Source organism: Miniopterus natalensis, chromosome 6 (genome assembly GCF_054644295.1).
Source record: "Miniopterus natalensis isolate mMinNat1 chromosome 6, mMinNat1.hap1, whole genome shotgun sequence".
Classification (NCBI taxonomy): domain Eukaryota; kingdom Metazoa; phylum Chordata; class Mammalia; order Chiroptera; family Miniopteridae; genus Miniopterus; species Miniopterus natalensis.
In genome coordinates, this window is record NC_142086.1 from 70400324 (window position 1) to 70414493 (window position 14170).

Genomic DNA, 14170 nt, shown 5'->3' on the forward strand with positions numbered 1-14170 from the left:
ACACCTTTAGTGCATGGACCCCTGCTAAGTACTCTTGGAATTCAATCACAAAGATACGGCACTAACTTCTTAAAATCCTCCTTCTAAAAATAAGAATTAAAGTAAATGTGAACAGACACAGCATGTTTAATAAAGGATATTGCAAACCACTGCCCCAAGATGTCACTTTAAAGGTAAGCATTTAAAGCAATCAAAATAATAAACACAGGGTACAAAAAAATATAATCAAATACAGCTTCCCAACCTGCAGAAGGGAAGAAAGCTCTGCCTGCCCAGCCTGCTCTGTCAATTCTCTGCACCAGGCAGTGCTCTTTACTTTGACCATAGCCTAGATTAGAAACACTTTTTATATGCTTTTCCTTTGCTTTTATTATTTATATGTTTCAATGGTTATACAACACTTGGGGGAGGAAGCCAGAGTTTCGTAGTTTAAATAGGCTTGCATTTGTCACTCACTAAACTAGGAATCGAAAAATGTTCCTTCATTGGTACTGGCCAAGTCAACAATGGCTTTTGTCTACTTGTGCAATGCAAAAACCCCACAAAATGCCAAGCGATCAGGCAGTTTTAACATCAAGATAACACTGGTTAGTCTTTAATTATTAAGTCATGAGTGCAAAAGTGAAGTGACTCGTCCACATTTTCTACTTCTTTACTCTTTCATCACCAACTTCCTTCTTCCTCTCGCAAGTAGAGCGTCTGCCCCTGGAAGCCAGGAAACTAGACCTTACCCCTGAATCCTGGGCATCTCCCCCCATGCCTGGTACAGAGCTTGGCAGATACACGTCCTAGGGGATATAACAGTCCCACAGGGAAACAAGGAAGCTCGGTTTGCATTGGGCCAACTAGAATGGACAGCTTCCAGCCATCGACCAAAAGAGTAACATTCATCTATCCATTCATTCAACAAGTGTAGGGAAGTCAACCATGTACTAACAGATACGGAGAGATGAGTAGATAAGTGATGAAGAAAGCACAGTAGAAACTAGGTGGTAGATATTCATTGTAAAATTCTCTTAACTTTACTGTATGTTCGAAATTTTTATTTAAAAAACGCCGGGGGAAAAGTCTACCATATGCTATTCATGGAGCTTACTACTAGGAAACAAAAATGAACAAGACAGAAACAGAAAACAAAATCCCTGAACTTATGAATCATACAATCCTGCAGGCAAGATGACACAAGAAAAAATATGCAAACAAAATTTTTATGAGTTGTAAGATCTTATGAAACAAACAGCAGAGTGCTGGAGAGAGCAACAGGTGGTTGAACATGGTGGGGCTCTGGGGGTGGGGCAGGGGGCGGATGCTGCATTAGAGTAAAATCCAAACTTCTCTCAAACTTCTAATCCATATGAAATTCAAAATTCAAATTGCTCCTTTTTGTTAGTGCATTTTTGTTTCTAACAGAGGCAGCACTTAATCCAGATGCCTGATTGTGGGGGTGGGGGAGACTGCCAAAGAGAGGAGAGCTCCCTAGGCCCACCCTCCCAGGCTCTGCCTGGCACAGCCACACCCGCACAGGGCAGGTAAATTCCCTGGGTGGCACTGTCCTGGTCACAGGGACCAGTGATGGAGGAGACCCCCTTGTCACACGGCTCAGATGCCCACTCAGTGGTGAAACGAGAGGCTGGGGGAGAGTAGGGAATAGGGAAAGAAAAGCAGCGTTTCCCTTTTGTTTTCTGAGTTCATGAAGGGCCTCACTTTCTAGTAAACTGCAATACTTCTCTTCTGTCCTAATCCCTCAGAGAACTTCTCTGATCTCATTTATTTTTCCTAACATGGGCCATACCTAAATTACATCTTGTTCATATTAATTTTTTAGCTTCTTTTGTTAAAATAATTCACTTTTGCCCAAGGTAAAAGAAATATTCTGAATGACGAGGCAATTCATTCTGAAGACCAGGATGATCTGCCCTTCATTCCCCTGCGGCTCCTCTGTCTTCCCTCCAAGGCCTGGTTTGTAAGGATCCCTCTCCTCCCACCATCCCCAACCCCACCCCATCACTCTCCCTCAGGGCTCAATAACTCATTAGAACTTAGGGAGTGAAGTCTCTCCGGAGACTCTTCCAGTGAAAAAGTCTAGTCTCTGAAATTCTAGTGACTGTCAGCATTTCAGCTTCTGGAAGCTTTCCCTGGTCATTGGTAGGAACCTGACCTTTCCCTGACATTCTATGGCCTTTGTAACCCTAGCACTAACCATCATTGTTGTGGGAGACAGGTAACATAGTCCATAAATAAAAACAAACAAGCAAACAAATACACAAAAGCCCAAAGAGCAATCAACCCGTCGCTTACCTGAGATCCAGGTGAGGAAACCTAGTTCATTCAGTGGGTGGCGGGGGGATGGGAGAGGCCCCCTGGAGCGCTCAGCCTGCATTTCAGTCGCCATCCCTGCTCACCCTACTGCAAACCCCCTCCTCCGAGTCCCCACAGGCCCTCAGTCCTTCTAGTCTCTTCATGGCCCTCACCCTGCGACCTCAGTCTTCACCCCCGGATGGGAGGAACAAGGGATTCAGGGCGAGGAGGGGCAGCTCTGAACAGAATCATGAAAGAGGGAGGCGGTTCGTGCCCTGGTCTAGCCAACAGACAAAGTATCCAAAAAATCCGCTGTCAGGTGTGACCATCGAGGGGCTTATCGCTGCTTGCCCTAATTATGCAAAGGGGATACCATTCTCCCAGCCCTGAGTTACATTTCCCTGGACCAGAGAACGTACCGGGCTCCAAGAAGGAGAGAGAAAAAGAAAAATCTGTTGCCCACATGTGCACGCTCCGTGCCTCTCCTGTGTCAGTTCCCCGAGTTACGCAGGCGCTGCTTCTGGAGGGCTCAGACCTTGGCTTTGTTTTCGCCATGTGCTCTTGTAAAAGCCCAGGAAATGAACAGATAGAGGAATAAATTTAAAAATATACTATTCCAGTTTTGGATGCAGAGTCATATTCCAGACGCGGCTTGTCATTAGAATTCGTATCGAGTGACTCACCTCTAAGGAGAGTGTCCAGAGCCCGAAGGAGTCGTGAGCTTCGTTGCCGACCCTTCCTTGTGGCCTCCCACCTGCTGCTGCTACAGTCACTCGCACGGCAATCCCACGTGACCAGTGCTAAAAAGGAGAAGACTCGAAATAGGTGAATTGCCAAGTGATATATTTGCTCCCCAAGCACCAAACCATTTGTTCTCAGCTGTGGCTATACATTAGAATCATCAGGGAGTTTTAAAAACTCCCAATGCCTGGCCCCACCCGGAAAAATCAAATCAAAATCCCTGGAGCCCCCTTCCCCCCAGCACAGCAGTATAAAAAGCTCCCCAGGTGATTTTAATATTCGGCGAAGATGGAGAACCTCTTGACCAGGGTTTCAGGGAATGCTAATTAAGTCACTAAAATGCAGCTTGGAACTGGACACTCCACTCGCTCTCTCCCGCTTGCTGGCTTCCCTGCACATGTCTACGCTACAGTCAAGGCCCCACTGTTTCTCTACATACAGTCTTTTTTTTAAAAAATATATCTTTATTGATTTCAGAGAGAGGAAAGGAGAGGGAGAGAGAGATAGGAACATCAATGATGAGAGAGTCATTGATCGAGCCCGCAACCCAGGCATGTGCCCTGACCGGGAATCGAACCCCGATCGCCTGGATCCTAGGTCGATGCACAACCGCTGAGCCACGCCCAGCCGGGCTACATATAGTCTTAATTGCAATAAACACAACCTCCCTACAGTTCTTCAGTGAAAGCGCTAGACACTCCCATAAGGCTGGAAGTACTAAGTAGTTAATAATATCACACTCCCCGCCGGATTTTATTCCATGTAATGATGTCTTCAATCATTTCATCACGCATCATTTAAAAGCAGTAAAATGTCCCAGTTTATGCTTGTAGGCATGAAGCTCTAAATACGCTCAGCCTGCTGCTGCTGAGCCTGGCGGAGCTCTTTCATCTGCAGCCTGAACCAAGATCGCGTTCCGATAATTGGGTTAAGCCAGACAGATAGTGCCGTCAGCACCGCAGAGCGGGCACCCCTTGTTCATCTCTCTAGAATGCTCTAGGGCATCTCATGGGCGAATGATTGTGCCTTGCTCCCTTTTGTTTTAAATTACTTGCAGCTATACATTTTAATGTGATATCTATTACATAAATATGCATATGACATATATATGATATTGTTAAAATCAAAAACAAATGGAGGCCAGCCTTGAAAATCCCCCGAGCAGACAGAATTAGTTTAGTCATACAAGCAAAGCTTATTTTGGAAGCCTAACTTGACCTGGGCCATTTCTTTCTTACGTCTTTGGAAATCATAAGCAAAACTTAAACTGTTCTCCAAAATTGGTAGCAGGTAATCACTTACCACTTCCCTATCATTTAAGAAAATTCTAATATGATAACCAGTCACTGTGAAGAAGAAACAGCCTTCCTACTATATAAATTGCTTTATAACAGGGGTGGGGAACCTTTCCTCTGCCATGGGTCATTTGGATATTTATAACATCATTCGCGGGCCATACAAAATTATTGTTGTTATGAAAAAAGCTCCTACATTTATTGAATTTCAAGTCCCGCCTGCGGTTGCCTTGGCAGGGCCAGACCAAGCGATTTTGCCGGCCATGTACAGCCCTCGGGCCAGACGTTCCCCACCCCTGCTTTATAACAACACACTCCGAGCCTCAGTCCATGTCTTGGTTTGAGTGCTCAGGTTTGAAAACTGTCTTTTTTTGGTGTGTGCACAATAAACTTTTACTAATTGCTACTTTGGTGATTCATTAGTTTTACTTCTGTTATTTATAAACTTTTAACTATATATACACACATACATACACACAGGCTATATATATACAGGGTGTTCCAAAAAAATGTATACACACACTTTGAATAATTATAAAGGCAGTGTTTATTAAAATATATTTCGTTTTCAAAATCGAGCTATCAGCTGTTAAAGTGTGTATACATTTTTTGGGACACCCTATATTTATATGTGTGTGTGTGTGTGTGTGTGAGTATATATTTTTTTAACCATCTAAAGCTACACCAATGTAACTGGTAGAAAAACTATTCTATTTGGAAACTAAGCTAACCAAATGATATGTGTGATAGAAAAAAAAAATACCAGTCACGTATGATGGAAAGATAACTATTAACCGCAGAGCAGTAAAACCCAAGTTCTAGCTCTTGCCCTGGCCAGCTGTGTGTGGCTTTGGGAAAGTCACTTCACCTTTCTAGGCTCCAGGTTTGTCTGCTGTGAAATAAGAGACTCACCTGGAAGGGCATCTGTATTTTTATTTTTTTGGTCCCTCCAAACACTGGAAGGCCCTCCCTGCAGAACATGTTGAGAAGCATTCTGAGGCTGCATCTGCTCACTGGAAAGAACATCATTTTCAACATCTCAGTGTCGGTAATGAGGCTAGGAGAAGGGAAGCAAAGTTTAGGCTCCACTTGGCCAAATACCAGAGAATTACTTTCCCAAACCAATGCAATGCGTGGAGCCCAGTAGAAATAAAATGGAAAACAGATACTTACAGCACCTTAACTGCTAATCTTTACAGCCATATAAAAATATGTACACACTGGCATATAGCTGTCTTTACCCAGTCACGCCCTTCAGCTCCAGTTCAAATTCTACTTCTTCTTCCAGGCCAACCACATTCCATTATAATTAATGGTAATTGTGTAGCATGCACTATGTGTCAGGCACTGCTGTAAGCATTTTGCAAATGTAATTCATTTAAGCCTCACAACAGCCCTGTTAGGTAGATACTACTATCATACCCATTCTACAGATGAGGAAAGCCAAGGCACAGATTGTTTAAGTGACTTGCTCAAGGTTACACAGTCAGGGAGAGGGCTGGGATTTGAATCTAGGCTGTCTGATCTAGAGAAAATTTATTCAACTATTGGATGAAATGGTACCTTCTTCTAAACACCCATAGCAACCATACCCTGCACCGGATTTGTTTGGTTTTAGTTTTGCATTCTGTTGTTTGCTGACGCTCTGTGATTACAGGAGATCAATCAATGTGGTAAGCACTCCGAGATTTAGACAGATCTTTATAGAAGGCGACCATACATCCTGGTTTAGGGTAGGGATATTCAGAGAAGGCTTCCTACAGGAAGTGATGCCTGAGTTACATATTAAAGGACAAATAGCAATTAGCCACATTAAAACGAGCAATTAAAAGCAGTTTCTTCTCTAATAAACATTCTCCTTTGCCAATTGTGTGGGCCCCAAAATATATTCTTTTGTAAATGGAGTTGACGAACCTCCCCCAAACTCAAAGAAAACATTAAATGCCTCCAAGAATAAAGGTCAGTCTTATCATAATTGTGGCAACTTGCTTTACATATGAAAGGCTTAAAATGTCACTTCAAGGTGATATTCTTGGGTTATTAGGAAGGGACAGAAGGATTTTAAAAAACTCTTGATTAGGAGAGGAGAAAATATTTCAGGGCACCAGAGAGTGAGGGAAAGAGCTCCCTCTTACAGTCGAGAGCTCAGGCTCTGCACTAAATCAAAGGTGATGAGCCCATAACTCCAAGAGGGTGAGGGGAAGACACTGCGTTCTGGTGAGTTTCAGACAAACAGATGCTGTTTCTAGGGAGTTGGGCCCACAGGTAAGCACACTGATCACAGAGAATAAAAAGAAACCCTATTTTTATTTGTTTCTGGTTTGCTGAGAATGCTTTTCTATTTAAAAGTCAGATTTTTCAAATGTATTATAATAATGAATAATTTTCAACCTGATCACGATGAGTTTATCCCACGGTCATGCAAAGATACAAGTCCTGTCAGACACATTTACCAGTAAGGCCTGAAAGCACTTAGAAGCTCAGAAATGTCTGGAAGGACAGACTGGCTTCTTCTCGCTTCAAAGCCACACCAGGATAACGCTGGGTCAATCACCAGAGCAGAGCACTCAAGCCAAGCTCGAAAGTCTACCTGCTTTCATACAAGGGGCCCATTAGGGGCACCTAATTCCCAGATAAGGGGCGCGGGAAATGGTGAAACAGATCAGGGTGGTGGGAGCCTGACTCTCCAGAGACAGAAACCAACTTAGAAACAACAGGAAACCAGTCAGAGGTTAAAAACAGCATCATCTGGGCAAAAAGAAAATAATTGGGAGCTAGGGTGTCAAGACCAAGTGAGAAATTCCAGAGGCTGGAGTGGAAATGCTGCTGGGAAACTCAATGATTTCCCAATAACTTCTCAGTGGTTCCTAACAAGTTCCCAATAAATTCTCAATGGTTTCTCAATGGTTCCCACCCCAGTAAGGAGTGTCCTGAGGCTCTAAATCCCAGGCTTCCCCTGGGAGGTTGGGGTAGAGGGGCGTTTGGTCAACCTGGTTCAGCTCCCCAGACCCAGGGCCAAACCAGCTCCGTCACTCTCAGAGCTCACTCTTGGCACCATTTTTGACTTTGAAAAGGTACCTTTGATTAGGTCAAAAGATTCAAGAAGGCAGCAGGACAAGTTTCCCCCTGAAGTCACCTAACATTAGTACCCACACTCAGAGCGGTCCTAAAAGTTACAGCAAACCCAGGGTGCCCATCTGCACATTTCTATGCAAACTGGAACACTTTTCATAACGATGTCGTGGCTTTTCCTCTATTAATTTGTTTAGCAAAACTGTTGTTTGCAGGGCAAAGGTGAACTGGAGCACAGCCCTGTTTGAATGATCACAGGTCCCTCAACAGAAGTACACCTTCTTCCTTTTGCAATTTTTCATAATGCATGACCTAATTCATTTAATGCCAACCCTCCCTGCGACAGTAAGTACCAACCGGGCAAAAACAGGATCTCTCTCTGTCTCCCACTGTAGCCTCATCACCTGAAATACTATCTGGCACCAAGTAGCCCCCAGTAAATGTTTGCTAAATAGATAATATCCACTCAAAAGGTTTTGAGGACAGAAGAGAAATATATGTGAAGTGCCATCACAGTGCGTGGCAACTCAATCAATATTTTAACAAGTGGGGAAGACTTTGCTTCATGTGCCCTCAGGGCCCCCTCTGGTTACCTTCCTGCTTTTTTCAGCTTTCTTCTAAAAAGTATTACCTTACTTTTCAAATGAGCGCTCAATGTTTTTATTCCCTCTCTAGTTGTTCTCAAGCGTCTGCCCTTCCCACCCACTGAAACAATTCCCTCAAAGCTCTTTCAAGAGTCAAACAGTTGGCACACTCTGCTCCTTGAAGCTGTCTCTCCCGCCTGTGACACCGTGACAGATTCTCTTGCAACTTTTCCAAGACTTTCTCCTCTGTCACTGATTCTTGACTTTCTCCCATTCTCTCGGCTTTAATTGCAGCAGGACTCGCACCTTGACCTTCTGCCTTTTTTCTCTCATAAAAACTGAACTTAGCCACCCTAGGCTTCCACTTCCCACTTCTTACTGATGAACCCCAAATTTTCAGATCCTCAATATGTTGCCTGACCCGTAGTCCCATATGCATAGCGCTTCGGGGAATGGCCCCTCCTCTGTGCTCCTAGGACCTTTCCCTCCTTCCGACAATCATGGCCTGAATGTCAGCCTCTACCAGACTCCCCTAGAGAAGACCCACATCATAGGTTTTGGTATCTCATCATCTAGCATAAATCCTGGCACAAAACAGGCAATTGTTGAATAAATGAATGAATTTTTTTTAAAAAAACTATTAGTAAAACATTTTCATTTGAATCTCTTTCAATATCAGACTACACCAAACACAATGCCCTTTCCCCCTAAATTCCTTTGCCTCCTGAGCTTCCTGCTGTAAGTGGTACTGGCACTGACCCAGCTGAGCCTAAAATCTCCAAGTCCTCTGTGACTCCGTTTCTCTCACATTCGTCACGCTTTGAGTATTTCCTTTGATATTCATTCTCCTTGCCCGCGATCAGCACGCACACCTAGCAGGGCCTCAGGTCCCGCGTGGATTGCTACGCCAGCCTTCCTAGTCCCAGACATACAGAGGTTCTCTATTATCCGCTGCAGGTCTGTAATCTGATGTCCTTGACCTAGTTGTTAGGAGTCTCCAGAATCCGCTCTCTCCTGTTCCCCTTCTCCTGGCTCCTGACCCAACCTCAGGTCAACTTCCACTGCCCACGCCAGGCAGGCTGTCCTTGCCAATGACCACTCAGGTCATGGACGGCCCTCTTCTAATCTGGAATCCTTTCTTTCTCCACCATCTGCGGAATTCTGCCCACAATTCGAGGCTGAGAGCAAATAAGTTCTTTTTCAAACAGCTTTGAGATATTTTTTGACATATAAAAATTACATATATTTAAGGTGTACCACTTCATGTTTTGATATTCAAATAATTTCTTAAGCAGGCAATTTATTGTGACCATTCCAGCCCCCTAGCCACCCTTCCCACAGTGCTTAAATTCTGCACCACGATCTCATTTGGAGCTTCATTTAGGGTTTTGCCTTGATTTCTCTATAGTCACATCACAGTGCTCCCCCAAAGAAACTGTGAGCTTACTGAGGATTGCAGAAATGTTCTGAGTTCTCAGAAAGTGGTAAGTAGACATTTTCTGATTAATTTTATCAGATTTAGATACACTGTGACTCATTTAAAAGATGGCATACAGTCCCTAAAAGCAGACTACCACAGATAACGGGCGAAATCAAAACTCATTTCCTCTCCCTGTAAAGTTGGAAATGAGTTCCCAATAGGAAAAATTGTGTGCTCAGAATTTTATAAGGATAACATTTAAAATACAACACAATTTTTAAACCGTACTTGTCAAGGAAAAGCAAGATATTTTGGTGGAGAATGGGGAAAAGATGACAAAATTAAATCAATAAAATTCCTCACTCAAACTACAATAAATGTTCTCAAAGATCTTTATCCTGTCAACTTGCCTGACCCTCTAAAGATGGTCTTAAAATTTTCAAACTTTTCTTCCTCTGTCAAGAGGAGTATCTGTCGAGTTTTTTGGCTTTTTTTAACTTTAACTTCTTACTTTGAAATAATTTTAGACTTGCCTTGAAAGTTGCAAAAATAGTTCAGAGAGATTCCTGTTCCAAATATACGCTCTTCACTCAGCTTCTTCTAATGTTGTATAACTATAGCACAATTATCCAAACCAAGAAGTTAATATTGGTACAATACTATTGACTGAACCATAGATTTTATTTGATTTCTCTAGGTTTGTTTTTTTTCTTTTTTCTTTTTGCTGTTCCAGGATCAATCCAGGATTCCATATGGCATTTAATTGTCTCTTTAATCTCCTCCAAACTTTCCTTGTCTTTCATGACCTTGACACTTTTAATGAGTATTGGGCAGTTGTTTTGTAGAATAGCCCTCAATTTGGGTTTATCTGATGTTCTCCGATGATTAAACAGAAGTTCTATATCTTTTTGGCAAGATTATTACAAAAGTGATGCTATGTCCTTCTCAGTGCATCATTATCAAGGGGTACGTGATACTGATGTGTCTCAGTGATTTAACTTGGGACATTAACTTTGAGCCCTTAGTCACTGTGGCATCAGTTGGGTTTCTCCATCACAAGTTACTATTTTCCCTTTATAATTAATAAATACGTTGGGGGGGATACTTTGAGATTTTGCTAATAATCCTGTTTCTACTTCAACTTTCACCCACTAATTTCCTCCATCAGTGGATCTTGCCGGCAAAAGTTATTACTGTGGTATTTGTCTAATGGTGGTTTGGTATTTCCCTCATTCCTTCTATATTTATTAACTGGAATTACCTAATGCTGAGTGTTTCTTAATATATGTGGCATCTTGGTCTGCATCAGACGTTTGGTACAGACAAGGTTACAGGACATATTCTAATCTCCTATCAACGCCCCCGTAAGACACACAAAGGTGGATGGCACTGGCCCTCGGCCTTCCTGTCTGAAGGGAATGGAGGTGCGCCAAGGAGATGGACAGCGGGCAGCCTGCCCTGGCCCAATGGGCAGCCACTGCGCGGGCCAACTCGGGGACGGTCGCTATGTTGGAATGCTATCAGGTTTTTCAAGAGAAATCAGAAATGTGGATTTTTATGAGAAATCTCATGATTAAATGTTAGCGATGAATGTAGGAATTTCTAAATGTTGTGTGTCCTCTGAGAGCAGCTGTCAAGGACGAGAGCCCTCACTACAGGCCAAGCCCAGCCAACCCCTCGGAGCTTCCTTTCCCCTACAGATCCCAGCGCTTCCCAAGGCATGTTCCTTTCCCACTTCCCAAATACCTAGATATTCCATCCACTTTGAAAATTCCAAGAACACTGAAAATGAGGACACTTTTCATTCTAAAACTGGAGTTCATTTATAAGGACAAACCTCTTCTCCTGTTAGGAAGTTCTTTCCAATTTTTTACTAAAGATTGAACTACCTCTGCTTAACCTTTGGTAAGAATTTATAAAATGTTATGCCATCAGAATTAAAAAACAAAACCAGATATTTCTGGTCATCACAATGAGCAAATATTGACTCAGTGGTGAGGTGACTGCTTCATTGCTGATTCTTTCGTTTATTTGTTTTCACTGAGGAAGGGCTATTTGCTTCGGTTCAAGAAAACGCTGAACTGGTTTACTTTCTCAAATTTACCATAGTAAAACTTTAATAAATGAAGTTCTGCCTTGTCATCAAGCATTTTGATTTTTCTTTTCTCTCCTACTGTTTCCTGTTTTCCAATTTCACTCTGGCCTTGGGTCTTTCTGTAAGCCTATAACAAAATCAGGAGTAATTTGACAAAGAATATCCTCCTCGCTTGACGAAATAATATTCCTGTTGCTTTGCGTCACTGTAACTACCCAAGGCAATCATTCTCCAATCTCAAATTGAATACTGTTTTTCTCTCATTGGACTCTGCAGCCTGGCATTGGTAATACACCCTACATCTGCTTTTCTGATAAGTGGACCACTGCGCAGTTTCCTCACCTGGTTTATAATATGTATTCCTTTTACTCTGAGAAGTCTTTTGGATTTTCTGTGTTCTTTTTTCATTCTCTTATATATATAAAAAAAATATTAAATAACTAAAGGTAAGATGAATTTTCCAACACATGGTTCTACTAGCCGCATGATATTCATCAGTGCCAAGTCAACTTCAGCAACTCTCCCCTTTTAAATGTACCTATTTGTAGTCTATACATCAGCCATCAATTTTTTTAATAATCCCTATTTGTCTTTCCTATTCATAAGTGTAATACATACCACCTCCTCACATTTATCTAATAGTTACTGCTCCTTCATTTTTCTTAATGTTACCACCATGGGGGTTAGGTTCACTGTCTTCCTTAAACATAAATCAGAGATGAAACAAAATTTGCCAAATGTGTTTATTTACAATTTATGTTCTTTGGTAGTTCTAAAAAGCACTTGACATCACTTATAATAAAAATATGTAGTCTGGTTAACTTAAAAAATACTAAAAACAGAAGTCAAAAATCTTTTAGAATCAGGATAGTTGTCAGAAAGCATAAAATCTATCTTGAACTTTTCTAGCATGCAAGGGAAAGAAAAACAAAAGATGATATACAAAGCTCTCATCATGCAATCAAATAATGTACGTGAGTTCTTTCTTCAATAAATGAATCTACTTAATAAATATGTGTGGAAGACTCAAAATGCCTCAGATACCATATTCACTGTTAAACAGAAAGACAAAATATATAAAGGACTTCAAGAGCCCAGCATACAGTAGGGTAGACAGTCTTATAATGATGCCAATGGAATGATTTAATTTAGCAATTGAGATACATACAGGACGTTATGGGAGCACTTGCTGAAGCCAGGAGTAGTTCCCTGTCCTGAAGGAGAGGCAGGTGACTGCCTCGGACTAAATTCATGGACAGGGTTTCCCATGTACTCGATGCCCAACCTAGAGGATAACATCTGCACAATGAATACCTGGGGTTTCAGGCCATCCTATTAGGTAAATACAATCAATTTTTGTAAAATTTTAATTATTTCCTCTTTGAGCAATGACACTGTGTTCGAGGGATTTCAAGTTCAAAAGCCATTAAATTCAAAATGGCTGGGTGTGTACCTAGAAGAAGTAAAACATCCTAGGCTTCATAAAATATAAAACCTGGACCATGCTGCTTTACTCAGGAGTTCACACAAGCTGCAGTTTCAAGACTATGTATCACTAATTTACATATGGATCAATCCTACCAAGAGGGAATTTTTATTTTAAAGAGTAAGATGCATTTTTAAACATATTTTTATTGATTTCTGAGAGAGAGAAAGGGGGAGGGAGAGAGAGATAGAAACATCAATGATGAGAGTCATTGACCGGCTGCCTCCTGCACGCCCCCTACTGGGGAATCAAGCTCCCAACTCAGGCATGTGCCCTGACTGGGAATCGAGCCGCTATCTCCCGGGTCATAGGTTGATGCTCAACTGCTGAGCCACGCTGGCCAGGCCCAAGAGGGAATTTAACCAATAAGAACTCATCAGTGTCTAGTAGGGGACCTTCATGATGGATGGTGGCAGCCTCTCCCTCAGTTCCACTGGCCATGGGGTCCCCAGATGAAACATTGTTTCTGGGTGTATCTTGTGAGATGGGATTTGCATTTGAATCAGTGGACTGAGTAAAATACACTGACCTCCCCAGCATGGGTGGGCATCATCCAGTCCATTGAGGGCCTAAATAGAACCAAAGGCAGAAGGAAGAATTCACCCCTTTTTTCTGCCTCACCACTTGAGCTGAACACCACATCTCATCTCCAGATCTCGGATTGGGATTTATACCATCAGCATTTGAATTATACCACTGGTTTTCCTGGGTGTCAAGTATGTGTAGACAACAGATCATGAGACATCTCGGCCTTGATAATTACATGAGCCAATTCCTCATGAATCAATCAGTCTCAGCCAACCTGTGTATGTGCATGTGTATCCATCCATCCATCCATCCACATATGCATACCCTACTGGTTATGTCCATACAGATGTCCCGCTGGCCTGTCTCTCTGATGAGCCCTGGCTGAGGCACTCAGGAAGGGTGAGTGTGAACACACACAGAGGAGGCCCCGGGGGCAGCACTGCCGCATCCTGAAGGGAGACAAGATGACCGGGTGCGTGGAGCTGCTGTTGCCTGGCACTGGGCACCGGGGCTGCTCGGGCTCCCTGGACAACGCTGAGTGTTGTTCTCTTTGAGGGAGGCCTGCTGGACATTCCAGCCTTGGATGTGCTGGTTGCTGGGGGATCCCCAGTTTGCCAGGGTCGCTGTTGACCTTCGTGGTAAGTTGAATAA